General features: G+C 43.1%; 1 protein-coding gene across 2 annotated transcripts in view; it reads left to right on the forward strand.

Moving 5' to 3' along the window:
• LOC141276329 (uncharacterized) overlaps nt 1-14,385 on the forward strand; it is a 34,186-nt gene that overhangs the window by 5,783 nt on the left and 14,018 nt on the right. For both annotated transcript variants that reach the window (XM_073791314.1, XM_073791313.1), the window contains exons 2-3: nt 902-12,716; nt 13,059-13,739. The gene's annotated coding sequence lies outside the window, so the exon portion shown is untranslated. The remainder of the gene's footprint in view (nt 1-901; nt 12,717-13,058; nt 13,740-14,385) is intronic.

A 14,385-nucleotide genomic window follows, 5' to 3' on the forward strand; every position in this document is an offset into this window, starting at 1 on the left:
TCTCTGAGAGCACTGTGCTGTGGGAAAGCCCAATCTATGTGAAGAGGCCCATTGAGGAGAACTGACTGCTACAGTTCCATCTCTTACTCAGTCTTATTTTTTCCTCAATCAAGTAATGCTCAGCCAATCAAATTGGCTAATTAAGCAGAAAATAAATTTATTAAAATAATATTAGATGGCTGGCTGAACTCCTAGCCAACAGCCAGCCATGTGAGTGAGCCATCTTGGATGAGCCTTCAGATGATTTTAGGCCCAGCAGACATTACTTGGAGCAGAACTGTCCGTCTGAGCCTAGTCAACCTACAGAATCTTGAGATATATTGTAATAATTGTTGTTTGAAGCCACTGTTTGATGTTTGGAGCCACTAAGTTTTGAGGTGGTTTGTTAGGCAGCAGTGGGTAAAGAAAACAGGAAGATGTTGACTTTCCTAGCTTCCTTTGCAGCTAGGTATAGCATGTGACCAAGGCTTTGCTGACCAGATGCCTCTCTCTAGACTTTCATTTAGGAGCTCATGACACACAGAAACAAGAACATGGAGAACTTTTGCTGATGGTGATGGTAGCAGTTGCAGCAAGACTGAACTTATGAGGCAGCAGGGGCTAGTTGCTGTTGAATGTCCAGGGCCAGTGGCACTGGCAATACCAGCTTCGGCTGCATCCTCACTGGACTAGATCTCTGGCGTGATTTGGGGGGATGTTTCTGGCTGCATGGACTCTGAGCCTGGTTCTTGAGTCATTCAGGAAGTTCCGTGAGCTATCTACTATCATCTTAATACATTTCTTTTCTCCTTAATCAGCCAATGTCAATTTCTGTTGCTTGTGACTAATGACTCTGAATGATACATCTTTTTTATTTTTTCTTTTGGCTGCACCGCGCGGCATGTGGAACTTTCCTGACCAGGGATCGAACCTGTGCCCCCTGCAGAGGAAGCGTGGAGTCTTAACCACTGGACCACCAGGGAAGTCCTCCTTTTGTTTATTTATTTATTTATTTAGTTAGTTAGTTAGTATTATTATTACGTATGATACTCCTTTTAAACCAGCTGGCTTCTCTTTTTCCCTTAAGATAAAATTCAAAGATCAAGAATTACTCCTCCTACTAACCTTTACTGATATCTTCTCTGTACTTGGCCCCCTACTCAAAGTTTTTGCTCCTCTTCTAAGCCCCTGCAGTGCCTCGTGTATACCCATGATATTGTTCTTATCATAAGCATTGTAATTTCCAATTTCTTAAACTATCTACCCCATTAAACTCACAGCTTTAAAGGAAAGAACTGTATTTTTCATCTCTGTATCCCTAGTGCTTTGTGTAGTGTTCATCTAACAGCTATTGGATAGATGAGTAATTGAATGAATGAAATTGATGGTATGAAATTTAGTATGTTAAAACAGCTCTGGACATAAATAGGCATCATTTCAAAGTTTCTCTTTTTTTTTAACCATTTACATTCTTGTCATAATAGAACATTGATAAGGTTCTACTGACAATAAAAATAGAGCAAATTTTAAAGGACTGCTTTTATAAAATACCGCTATAAATTCTTTAGATATTACTTATATCCATAATCTTAATGGATTCCTTTTCAACCTAGTAACTATTCCCTTTTTATGAAGTGCCAGAGAAATTTTCATTGTTATTCCAATGATTACTTTTATTCTTTTTGATATAAAAATGATGAAAGTGTAGGTCTAAAAAAAAATCCATTTAGGGATATTCCCTAGAGTACCTTAAATTTTTGAGAGGAAGAGTTGTATAAGAAAAATCATTTTAGAAGCAAAGAGCTGATAGATACACATCATGGAGCTTCTAACCTTATGATTTAGCAAAGCAAACATGTTCTCATTTGAGAAGAGCATAGGGTTAAAGGTGAGTGAAAATATTTGCATGGTCAAAAATTTAACTGGCGAATCAAAATTCTGTGTCAGTTTGTGTCAGTCGAAGTTCCACAGGTGATGGCAAAATGCACCAAAAGTTGAGAACTACTAAGACAAGGGACCATTTCTTTTCTTTTGGCTATTAGCTTATTATTTAACCACTTAACAACATTAACTGGTATATCCACTCTCTCAATTTGATCTGCATTGTCATCCATCCTTTGCTTTTTTCCTTCATTCTTTCTACATATTTCCAGAGAAGCCACATTTTATTTTTACAAAACAGAGAAATATCAGTGGCAATTAAGATAAAATGTTAATATCTGCATATTCTCAAAAATGAGTAGGCATCTGTGATGAGGAATCAGCACTTCCATAATCAAAGACCCTCATGTTACATGTTCTAAAAGTTAAAACAGAGTTCCTTATTGTCCTACTGACTCTTGTTCTTTGAACAAATACTGTCACTCCCTTCATTTTCAAATGTATACTCTCAGTTTCTCCTCTCAAATAACTGTCTGAAGTTTTTTTAATAGGTGAGTCATGTGTCCCATGCTGTCCACCAATTCTGAGAATGGGTGGAGAAGGGGTCTCTGTTATCCCACTTCTATCCTTCAGGTTGGGCGTTTGCCAGAGATGGATAGCCCATGTTTTCACAGCAGGTGCTTTGTTTGGACCCATATTCCAGGTGTCACAAGGCCTTTCCTGTGGTTCACAGAGCAGTTCCTAGAGTAGTGTGGGGACAGGTTGAATCTTGGGTGGTACTTGGGTATAAAAGAGAACCTATAAAATCAATGCACTAAGGAACTGGGGTTGGTGGTTCCCAGCCACTGGCTTGTAGCCCTCTCCTCCTTTCTTTTGGCAATGCAGTTCTTATAAATAGCAAAGGCTTGTGTTTAAATTGGGCCTGTCAAATTTTCTTGTCCCTACAATATATATTTGTAATTTTTGTACCTTTATGTACATAATTAAAAATTTTAAAATTATAAAAATGCAAAAAACATCCAGAAATATTTTTCATCAGATAATACATTATAATGGAAATACAGAAAAAGGGGAAGTGTCTCCTACAGTAATTCCACAATTCTCCCTCCTTAGCGATAACCAGTGTTAGCAGCTTGCTAATATATACACACCTGTGGGGGCGAGATAGGTAGTTATAGGTTTTTTGACCTATATAAACACAAACATTAAAAAAATAAAGGTAAGATAATATTATAAATACTATTTTATGATCTGTTTTTTTTCCTATGGAATCATGTTGGGTACCTATTTCCATGCAAATATATAAAAACCTATCCTAGCCTCCGAAGCTTCCCCCCTCCGCCACCCACAGTCTCCACCAGTGAACGGGCTTCTAGTGTGTGGAAACTTTTCCTCCTTCACGGCTCCCTCCCAGAGGTACAGGTCCCATCCCTGTTCTTTTGTCTCTGTTCTTTCTTTTTTCTTTTGCCCTACCCACGTATGTGGGGATTTTCTTGTGTTTTGGGAAGTCTGAGGTCTTCTGCCAGCATTCAGTAGGTGTTCTGTAGGAGCTGCTCCACATGTAGATGTATTTTTGATGTATTTATGGGGAGGAAGATGATCTCCACGTCTTACTCCTCTGCCATCTTGAAGGTCCAACCTTCGTGAATCAGTTTTTATTAAATGGAATCTATAAAAAAATCACTTCGATCTAAAATATTTTGTTTATTCAATGTTGTATTTAAATGCCCTGCTCTTTGCTGATAAGGAAGCTGAAGTGAAGACCCAATGAACTAAACCGAAAACCTTTGTTAGCTAACTTACAGGGATAGTGATGAAGGTCTCAGATTAGAATAAATGTGTCTGTGCACTGATATCCATCAAGGTACACATTTCCTCATTACTTATAAAGGAATAAAACTGCCATCGTTGTCAAATGGTTTTTCTATAAATGTAAACCTGTTACATCTGTATGGACACGAAGGCTTGTGATAAAGGCTTAGAGAGGTGTGGAAGGTAATAAAACAATTGTAGGGGATGATGATGGTTTGTACATTGCCTGTTATTAACACATGGAAATATAGACGTGAACTTCCATTAAATTCAAAGCATTTTTCTCCTCCTTTCTTACTGTTCTCCAGGTTTTTCTTCTTTAACACCATACAGTGTGATTTCTGGTGTTTGAGGCAGCAAACACCAGCTCTGTTATCTTCCTTCTGAGTGGTTTAAAAATGAGTAAATGAAAGTTCTTCTGACAATTTATAAACCTAAAACCCAGTGAGGAGTTTTGTTTTTCAATAGTGTGAAAAAAAAAAATCTGAGCTGAGAAACTGACTCTAGAAAGTGGCAATCACACCACAGGCCTGATGACTTGCAGAGTAACTGTAAGGACATCCCTGAAGTAGATCCTCTCCCTATGGCATGGTGTCTCTCTAGCCCTTTCCTTTCTCCTGCCCATCCTCCGCCCAAACCCACCTCCTCCTAACCTCTCTGAGGGAAAACTGACTCTGTTCTCCACCACCTCCACCTCTAGATCCACTCAGTGTGTGTAACCCAACCCAGCAAGGTGAGTCTTGGGCTCTCACCAAGCAGGCCATCTGCTGTTCCTCAAGCTTACCCTTGGGGTCTCAAGACATCTATCTATACATTTTTTGTTTTGTTTTATTTATTTTACAAAGATGGAATCATCTGACTCCAGACATACTTTTGGGCAAATTTGCTTTTTTTTTATGATTTAAATATTATTTACTATTAAGAGTAAATTTTATATTTAAACAAACCATACTGGTTTTATTTAATCAAAGTACCTGTAGCAAATTCCAATAATAAATATTCAAAATTAAGATGTTAAATAAAGCCTTGACTTCCTTTTTTTTTATAATTTTTTTTCACACACACACACACACACACACACACACACACACACACACACACTATATTTTATTTTTACAAGAGATAAACAGACTGACACCAAGCATTGTAAATGGATGACCACAACAAAAGCAACAATGATTGCAATTACCAGACACGAAACACACTCATACTATGTCATAATATTGACATTCAGTCCAGGAATCCTCCACTGTAACAGCTCCTTCACTTTGCAGTGAAAATTGATTTGTATATTTTTTGCCTCTGAGTCCTTGTGGGATTTTTTTTTATTATTATTCAAACAGAAAGTCACAAAAATTATAATCATCAGTTCACTCAGTCCCATGTAATTAATTTTTTTTCATCTTGATCTTTTGTTAGCACTTTTATGAATTCATCAGTTTTCCATTAGAGTTCTAAAAACGCTTATTCATTCAGTTCAGCAGTATAGTCAGTTACCAGAAACCTGTACTTGTCAGAGTCTTTTCCATGAATTCCTTGAAGATGAAACCCTTTTATAGGAACATTTTTGCAAAAGCATCAGAGTACATCCAGAACTGTCTGTAAATGACAAAAGACTTAAAAATGACCACGGGTAAAGATTCAATGAAAGTTCATATAATGCAATTGACAAGGAAATTTAGTTATTTCTGAGATATAAATTTTGAAGTAATAACTAGAATTATGACTTATAACATTATACTAGAGCATATAAGATTTTTAGAAATTTCATGTAAGCGAATTTGCTTTCTAAGAAAAAACTCAGCAATATATTATGGACATTTCCCCCATCAATTTACACAGTGCTTTCTCCTTTCTATACCGGTATGGTACACCATAATATGCTGCTATAATTTTTTTAACCAATTCCCATGATGATTAGCATGAAGGTGTCTCTGCTGTGTTTTGCTGTGACAAATAATGCCATAATTTCTTGGTGGATTTGTCTGGGAAGTGGGGCAGAAAGTGGAAGGAAAGGGGGTAGTAATCTGGAGGATGTCGAAGAGCTGCAAGCTTAGTTTTGGATGTGATGGTAAGCACCTCCAGAGTGCAACTGGATGCCTTGGAAATGGGGTGAGAGTGAAGGAGGGAGGAAGTGGAGAGGGCAGCAGAGGAGGTGGGACAATGCCTGGACCCATGGGCAAGCTCACCCACCCACCCGCTCACTCATTTTTAGGCAACCAGTAATTTCTATCAGTTACCAACATGGTATTAGAGAGGCCCATGTTAACTCATCTTTTCCCAACCTAATGCCTTACCAACTAGCTCTTCTATGCCTTAGTTTGGAAAGGTAGGCTGAGACCAATCCATGGAGGGCCTTTACTTCTGCACCAAGGGGTCTACAGCAATCGGGGGGCTGTAAGTGGACTTACAGTTCTTCAGTTCTCAGGTCAGAAGTTGACTTTGCAAATACCGAAGTGTTCTTAAGAGATAAACAGCACAATTAAAGAACAGCCAGCCTTGGGAAAGAACACAATATATGACCTGTCTGGTTGTGCTTCAGCTCAGTTGTTTATCTCCCAGGGGTAGCCCCATTCTATTCATTTAATTCCACATTCTTTGTACTCTTTAACTGTCCATCACTATGTCCCCATAGCAGCTTCCCTCCTTATAGCCCTGCTGGTTCCTTCTTTTTTTGTCTTCCTTTCTTCCTTCCTTCCTTTCTTTTTCTTTCTTTCTTTCTTTTTACCATCGGTGGATTCATAGTAATTGTAACACATATGAACTGTATATACTAAACTACACGTCTAACCGCAATCTAACACCAGTTCCCAAATAACAAAATGCTGCAAATTCTAAATTTTGTAGAGTATTACTGTAGCCTTTAATTTAATTAATTCAATCTTCTGTGCAGGAATGACCACATAGGAGGGCTTTCATTCCCCTTCCTTCTATTGTTGTTCACCTTTTGGTTAAAGCATGGCTTTGCTTCCCAAACCTCCTCCAACCTGCACTCTGTTCTTGGGTTCCCCCTTGGGCAACCTGCCATGGGGCTTCTGGTTGACCTGGGGTTTCGCAGGCTGTGTTACTCAGTCTTTGTTCTTAGGACCAAGTAAAGGCAACTCTCTTTGCTGTTTCACACAGGCTGCTATTTGCTGAAAAGCCTGAGCCCACGGAGAAGCCCTTTAAGGCTTGGAAGAAGGTGCTGTCATCATTCAGTACCTTGTTTCTGGCATCAGTCTCTTATGTCTCTCCCCCTGCCAACCTTTTCCAATGCCTCTCTGCAGACCTGTCTCCCTCCCTGCCAGGGCTTTCAGCCTTCATTTCCCCAGGAAATGATTTTCTCAGTCTCTCCACAAAAGCCCAGGAGGAAAGGAACTGGCCTTTCGTTCATAATGGGCCACAGTGTGATGAAGGAGTAAAAGTTGTCTGGTGTTGATATAAATGCATCTTCCCACAAAAAACAGCCGCTGCTGTCACTGGAGCTGGGAGAAAGCTTACTTTGTTTGGAACAATCAATGATAGGGTTAGCAGAATGTCAGCATGTCACGGAGTGACTTAGAGTATCTAACCAGATGAGGAAATGAAGATCCATTTATTTTAGTCATGGTGTGTATGAATGGATACGTGTGCGTGTATGTGTGTGTGTGTGTGTGTGTGTGTGTGTGTGTGTGTGAGAGAGAGAGAGACAGAGACAGAGACAGAGAGAGAGATTTCTTTCCTTTGTAAAGGAGCTAGTTTCTGAAATGGGGATGGCTGGTCTCCAAGGGGATAATTAGGATTTTTAACAGCTTACTGTGAGTGGAACATTTCATTTCTCTAAGTACTGAGAAGTGCAGGCTAATAGTTATCCCAGCCATTAGTTATTCTGCCAAAGATTTCTATCAGACTTAGACATTCAGATAGATGTTCGAACCAGCACTACGGTCAGCAGAGACCTGTAAAGGCTTTTCTGGAGGAAATCAATCTGTACCCAATGCATTATCCAGGCATGTTTGTTTTTCCGATTCATAAGTCATTTTGTTGTCAGAGTAGCCTTTTTATTCCTCTTAACTTTATATTGAATTCTTCAAGGCAGGTGTTCCAAATCCTTTTCATTTTTCTCAAAGAACTTCTGACCTCCCCCACCCCCATAGATGACCTCCACACCTAGTTTACTGAGGGGGTCAAGGCCTCAGCTCTCCTCTCCACTCTCTCAATTTGATCTGCATTGTCATCCATCCTTTGCTTTTTTCTTTCGTTCTTTCTACATATTTCCAGAGAAGCCACATCTTATTTTTGTTCCCAAAGCTAGCCTTTTCTGGAGTTCTTGATTTTACCAGTAACTCCCCATCTCCACCTCCATCAACCATTATCTCCCTATTTCTGGCATCTTCAAGATCCTGTTCTCTTCTAGCTCATTGAAAACATACCCCAATGTCTTGACTGCAAAAACCTATAGCATGACTATGCTTCCCTATCAGAATCCAGGCCCTAGTCAATTTATCTGGAACCACAATTTCTATTAAAACTGGCCTCTCGTAAGTCATCAATAGACAGCACATCCAATGACCTCAGTCCTTGACACTCCTGACTATGAGCCATGCTTAGAAAAGGGGAACAGTGAAGATTTGAGAGTGAGAGGCACATAAATGAGATTCCGGAAGGGAAGGGCCATTTTGCAAGCAGTCATTGAAGAGGTAAAGCTGAGTCGAACACACCAGGCCCTTGGGCTTTGTTCTTTTTCTGGGGTCAGAGGGGGCAGAGTTGGCTCCCAGGCCCTACTGTCAGAGCCAGACAGAAGATCCTGTCCACCCTGGTGGGCTTGGGTTCAGTACTGCTTGGGCAGAGGAATGGCCATGTGGCTTTTGTTTTGGGGATTTGAACAACATCCCAGAGCCCACAGGGAGGTTTCCCCTTACTTTATGGACTTAGGCATATTGCTAATGCTCACCCCAAGTGAGCTTTATCTAATCTAAAGAACCCAAGTTACTCCAAATCCAACACTATATCCAGGAGTGGAAGACAACTTAGATGTTCTCTCTTTCTTTGGATTCTTACCACGGATTCCATAACACCATGCTCTTCATGCCTCTCGCCTTCCTCTCCCACTGGCTCATCAGTTGCATGTGCTGTAAAAGTCAAAACACTTTAGGCTCCCACAGGTTGAAACGGCAGAGCCACAAGATGGAAATAAGTTGGCCCCTGGAGTCACTTCACGAAGGATAGATGCCTGGAAGAATCACTCTACTCCTGTTGGATTTTGTGTGAACAAGAAATAAATCTTCTGTTATATTAAGCCACTGAGCTGTCGGGGTTTACCTATGACTGTAGCCTGGTCTATGTAGCTACAAGAGCTTAAATGCCTGCAGGGGCCTGACCAGGAGGCAACTGAAATGAATGAAGTAGCTGAGAGCCTAACAGAGAGCAGGGACTCGGGTGGGGAGGGTACTACCCTGACTCTGGGACTAAGCTTGCCCCATTACAGGGGAAGAGTTGCTGCTCAGATCTAGCTCATTCTCTTATGGGATACTTTGGAGCCAGCATTGCCAGATCTTAACTGAATATTTTCTCAAGAAAAGCTGGGAATCTGGATGTTGATGTGAAATCTCCCAACTTTTTTTTTTTTTTTTTTTTTTTTTGCTGTACGCGGGCCTCTCACTGCTGTGGCCTCTCCCATTGTGGAGCATAGGCTCCGGACGCGCAGATTCAGTGGCCATGGCTCACGGGCCCAGCCGCTCCACGGCATGTGGGATCTTCCCGGACCAGGGCACGAACCCGCGTCCCCTGCATTGGCAGGCGGACTCTCAACCACTGCGCCACCAGGGAAGCCCCAAAATCTCCCAACTTTTTAAATGCTGGCAGTTCATATGGATTAAAAAACCAAAACACAGACATCTTTGCTGTTTCCTAAATGTCTTAGGTATGTTTCTGCTTCAAGGTTTTTGCACTTGCTGGCCCTTCTGCCTGGAATGTTCTTCCTCTAGGCACCTGCAAGGCTTGTTTCTTCTTCTCCCATGCCTTTGCCCAAATGTCGCCCTCTCAGCTTTTCCCAACCACCCTCTTTAAGACCACAGCACACTCTCCCTCCCACCTTATACTGTCTCCTCCTTCCCTGTTTTTTTCTTCTCCATACTATTTACTACCTTCTAAATAGATAATTTAAAAAACTTATTGATTGATCTGCACATTGCTACCATTATGATCAAAGTATATGAAGGCAAGGATTTTTTTGTCTTGTTCACTTTTGTATGTCAAGTGCCTAGAATAGTACCTGGGACATAGAAAATGCTCAACATTTATTTGTTAAGTAAATGAATTTTTAAAAACAGCCAGTATGTGGGTCAGATGATGCATAGCTGGAGATCTGATTTAGTTCATGGGTCATGAGTTTACAACTTCTGTTTTAGACCCTTACTGAGAAGTCCTTGGAGAAAAGTGCCATTTAGAGCTGCAAGCAGTTTCCCACCTCCCACAAAGTAGATGTTTGATTCATTTTGTTCTGGGAAATAAAACACAAGGAGTTTCAGGAGAAGTCTTATAAATTCCAGGGAGTCCCATGCCTGCCTGTATTTTCACAGAATACTATTTCTCATCTTGTCTCTGCTCAAAATCCTAGAATTGTTCACAGCCAAATTTCTGTCTCGGTCCTGGTGTGGGGACGAGTTGTGGTTCCCATAGTTACACCAGCCAATACATTCCCTTTTGCTTATTGAATTGGTTTGAGTTGGGTTTCTGTCACTGTGAATGAGAGTCCTGACAAATTTAATGTGACTTTGGGTGAGCTGTTTCATGTTTCTGAGTCTCAGCTTCCTCACTTATAAAAAGGTTGGGGTCAGATTAGATAAGCAGTAGAGCCCTTTCCAGGATTTTAACATTTCAGAATTCTAGCACATTTAAGGTCACTGATCTGGGGAGCCCAAACATTTATGACTGTGGGCAAACTTGGTTCCCTGGAGCCACATGCCACTCTTGGCCCCCATTACCAGCAGCCCCTCTGACTGTCTATTGCTCCCACCTCCTTTGGGGGGTTGGTTTTTCTGGTCGCATGTTCAGAACTTGCTCCTGTTGGTAGAGTCACATGCATTGTCCTTCTAGTATCTCCAGATATGTCCTCCAACATGATCCTTGTGGACACATTTTTCTTCTTCCTGACCCCAGCTCTTATTTGTCTTTTCCCCTTTCTTGTCCCATGCCTCACTAAAGTCATATTTACTTAATCTGCAGCAGACATTTTTAGATCTTTCATGCCCTATTGTGTGTCTAGACTGTTCTCCCTTTTACTGCCTCCTTCCATGATCCTCTGGGATGGGTAGGAAGCTTACTTTATCAACTCAGGTTAGAAAGCTACATTATTTTCTTTAAATCATCATAGAGTCTGCCTCTGAGTCCCCATTTGGCAGGGCTGGAGACAAATTCAGTCTTCGTCATTATTAGGGATACCTCCCTTCATTCTAGAGTCAGGCAAAAGTCTTGGGGCTCTTATACAGAGCAAAACATTTGGAGGGGTCCCCCCAGTTCAGGGCAAGTTGGCTACTGTGGATATGCTCTTTTCCTAGCCCACATGGCAACCCGGTATCTGGTAGCTGCTGGACCACACTTGGGCATGAAAATGATAATAACAATAACAGCAACAACAATGTTTATGGAATGTTACTAAAGTGCCAGGGACTCAGTAGTGCTTTACAAAAATAATTTCATATGAGCCAACTGCTCTTTGGCCCAGAACATACTTTTCCCAGATAACTCACAGTTCTCCCTCATCTCCTGTAAGTCTTTGCCAAATATTATGTTCTCAGTGAGGCCTATCCTGACCACCTGCCTCTGTGCCTCATCCCCTACACTCGCCATCCCTTTTCCCTGCTCTACTTTTGTTCCCATAGCACATTCTAGGCTATATGATTTACATACTAATAGTGTTTTCTGTCTGCCTCCCCCCAGTAGAATGTAAGCTCTAAAAGGGTAGGATCTTTATTTGTTTACTTCTATCTCTCAAGCCCCTAGAACAGTACCTAGCATATAGTTCAATAAATGCTTTGGGGCTTCCCTGGTGGCGCAGTGGTTGAGAGTCCGCCTGCCTATGCAGGGGACACGGGTTCGTGCCCCGGTCCGGGAAGATCCCACATGCCGCGGAGCGGCTGGGCCCGTGAGCCATGGCCGCTGAGCCTGCGCGTCCGGAGCCTGTGCGCCGCAACGGGAGAGGCCACAGCAGTGAGAGGCCCGCGTACCGACAAAAAAATAAATAAATAAATAAATGCTTTGGAATATGTGATTTTAATTTTCATGGATGAGGAAACTGAGGCACATAAAGGGAAGCAGCTATCCCATGGCACATAGCCAGCCAGTGGTAGAGCTTGAGTTTAAGCCCAGGCCACCTGATTTCTTTTAACCACTTTGTGTGAAATGGGTACCCCCAGACCCCCATCTAGCCTCCTGAGGTGCATCACTCCTCCCAGAGGCCCTGCTGTATCCCTGGGGCATTAAGAGAGTACAGTGTGGGTCCCAATCCTCAATGAACCCATGAATCTCCCTCCTCCTTCTGCTCACCCCCCATTCCCTTCCCTAAACACTGCCCACTTCCAGAGTAATAGAATATCCTCAAGGAGATTAAAACTTTCATTTAGGCCAGGAAAAGAGTTTATCTTCTGGGAACACCACCTTTCCACTTAGCAAGTGCTCTTGAGGCTAAGAAATATAAGGATTGGCCACTTTCTTGGAATGAGGAGGTGGGGTATCCAGAAGACAAAACAGAATTAGCTTTGAGTGTGAGTGAGTGTGTTTGTAATGAACGTGCCTTTTATACCCTGAGCTCCCTTTCCTACACCACTGCAAGATCGTCTCTTTTCTTCCTTTAATTCCAGTTCCCAAGTCCAGCCATGCTACAAATACCTGCTGAAGCCCCTCTGAATGGAACAGGCTTGCGCAAAGCCCACCTCCCAAGAGGACTGGAGGGAGTGGAGCTCTCATGGCAAATGTGAAAAAGGATTGTCTTCCTATTACTGGAGGATTTCCCCCAGTGTTTCCTCAATAATTTCAGCTGCAGCATTCATTTAAAGCCTCCTGCAAAAATGACTCCTCCACATTTGGTGAGAAGGACAGCTTTTCCTTTTTATAAAGTCCCCTCCACTACCCACCCTGCGCACTGGGTAAGGGGTGGAAGAGTGTGTGTGGTGATGTTCTGAAACAGAGGAGCATTGGACCTGTCGCAAAGGCCATAACAAGTGGAGAGGTATCAGGACACTCTGTGGCTGAGTGCAGCATTTAGAAAGGGGGCTGATTGTTTTTTCCAATCTTCGAGAGAAAGCTGTGTCTTCAAGGTATAATCTCCCCTTGGGGACCCAAGCCCTCTGATGATGTTAACAAACATACTCATATTAATAAAGATGCTATTCTTTTCTCCTTTTTCCCTCCCCTCACCTCCCTTCTAGAAAACCAAGGCTTGTGAATATTGTGAGGAGAGAGAGGCAGAGCACCCCCTTCATTCCAGCCCCCCAAAAAGACCCAGGCGCTCGTCTGCAGAGACATCTGTGCCCGAGGACCAGGCTGAGGGGGACGCGTTTTCATCCTTGAATGTTTCCTGTCTTTCTAGTGACTTCCTATCTCTCTGTGATTGACAAGTAGCTTTAGATGCTGGAGACTGACCAAAACCAAATCCTGTGGTGATCCTTTCACAGCTGGGCCCTTCCTGTTCCATCTCGGAGTGGCAAGCAGGACCAGTGTGATCAAAAAGGAGAAGGCTGGGCTTCCCTGGTGGTGCAGTGGTTGAGAGTCCGCCTGCCAATGCAGGGGACGCGGGTTCGTGCCCTGGTCCGGGAAGATCCCACATGCCGCGGAGCGGCTGGGCACGTGAGCCATGGCTGCTGGGCCTGCGCGTCCGGAGCCTGTGCTCCGCAACGGGAGAGGCCACAACAGTGAGAGGCCCGCGTACCGCAAAAAAAAAAAAAAAAAAAAAAAAAAGGAGAAGGCTGAATGGAACATGGCTCAAAGGGAGAAAAGGGAAGGGGAAGCGGCTCTGTTCCGAGGGCCCAGAGCTCCGAGTCCTCCAGGCACAGGCATGGGAGAGCCAGACGCGCAGGAGAGGCTGGACAGAGCCCCCAAACACGGAGCAGGTAGGTCTGAGGAACCCCGGGAGGGTCACATTTACTGGCCTTCTTTTCCTCTCGTGTAATTTGGGAGATTTGGGGAAGAATTCCCTGACAGGATTGCCTTGGGCAAACCACACCCTTGCACTTAATTGTTCTCATTTTAAGGGAAGGGGTCTGCAGTAGGTACCTCTGAAATGCTGTAGTTCTGAGGCTGATATGAGGCAGGAGGTGCCGAGCCTCATGAAGCCAAGCCATAAAGTAGGGCCCCCAGAGGTGGCCACACCGCTATCTCCGGACCAGTGGTTCTCAAACTTGAGGTGCATCAGAATCCCCTGGAGGACTTGCTAAAGCAGACTGCTGGTCCCACTCCTGGAGTTGCCTTTTAGTAGGACTGGGGTGGGGCCTGAGAATTTACATTTCTAACGAGTTCCCAAGTGTGGCCTCTGCCGCTAGTCTGGGGATCACGTGTTGAGCATCACTGGGAGCATCGCCCAGTTGGGGGAGCCCTCTGAGATGAAGGTCACCTAGGCGGAGCACAGCCAGCCAGGGTTGCAGCCTTCGGGATGCGTACCTCTCCCTCCTACCTGTAGGGGGCAGCTTGGTTCTGCCTCAGCCCAGCGGAAGCACTGAGATAACTGCTAAATTAACTCCTGAAAAAATACACCCGTTT

This window comes from Tursiops truncatus, chromosome 14 (assembly GCF_011762595.2).
Source record: "Tursiops truncatus isolate mTurTru1 chromosome 14, mTurTru1.mat.Y, whole genome shotgun sequence".
NCBI classification, from domain to species: Eukaryota; Metazoa; Chordata; class Mammalia; order Artiodactyla; family Delphinidae; genus Tursiops; species Tursiops truncatus.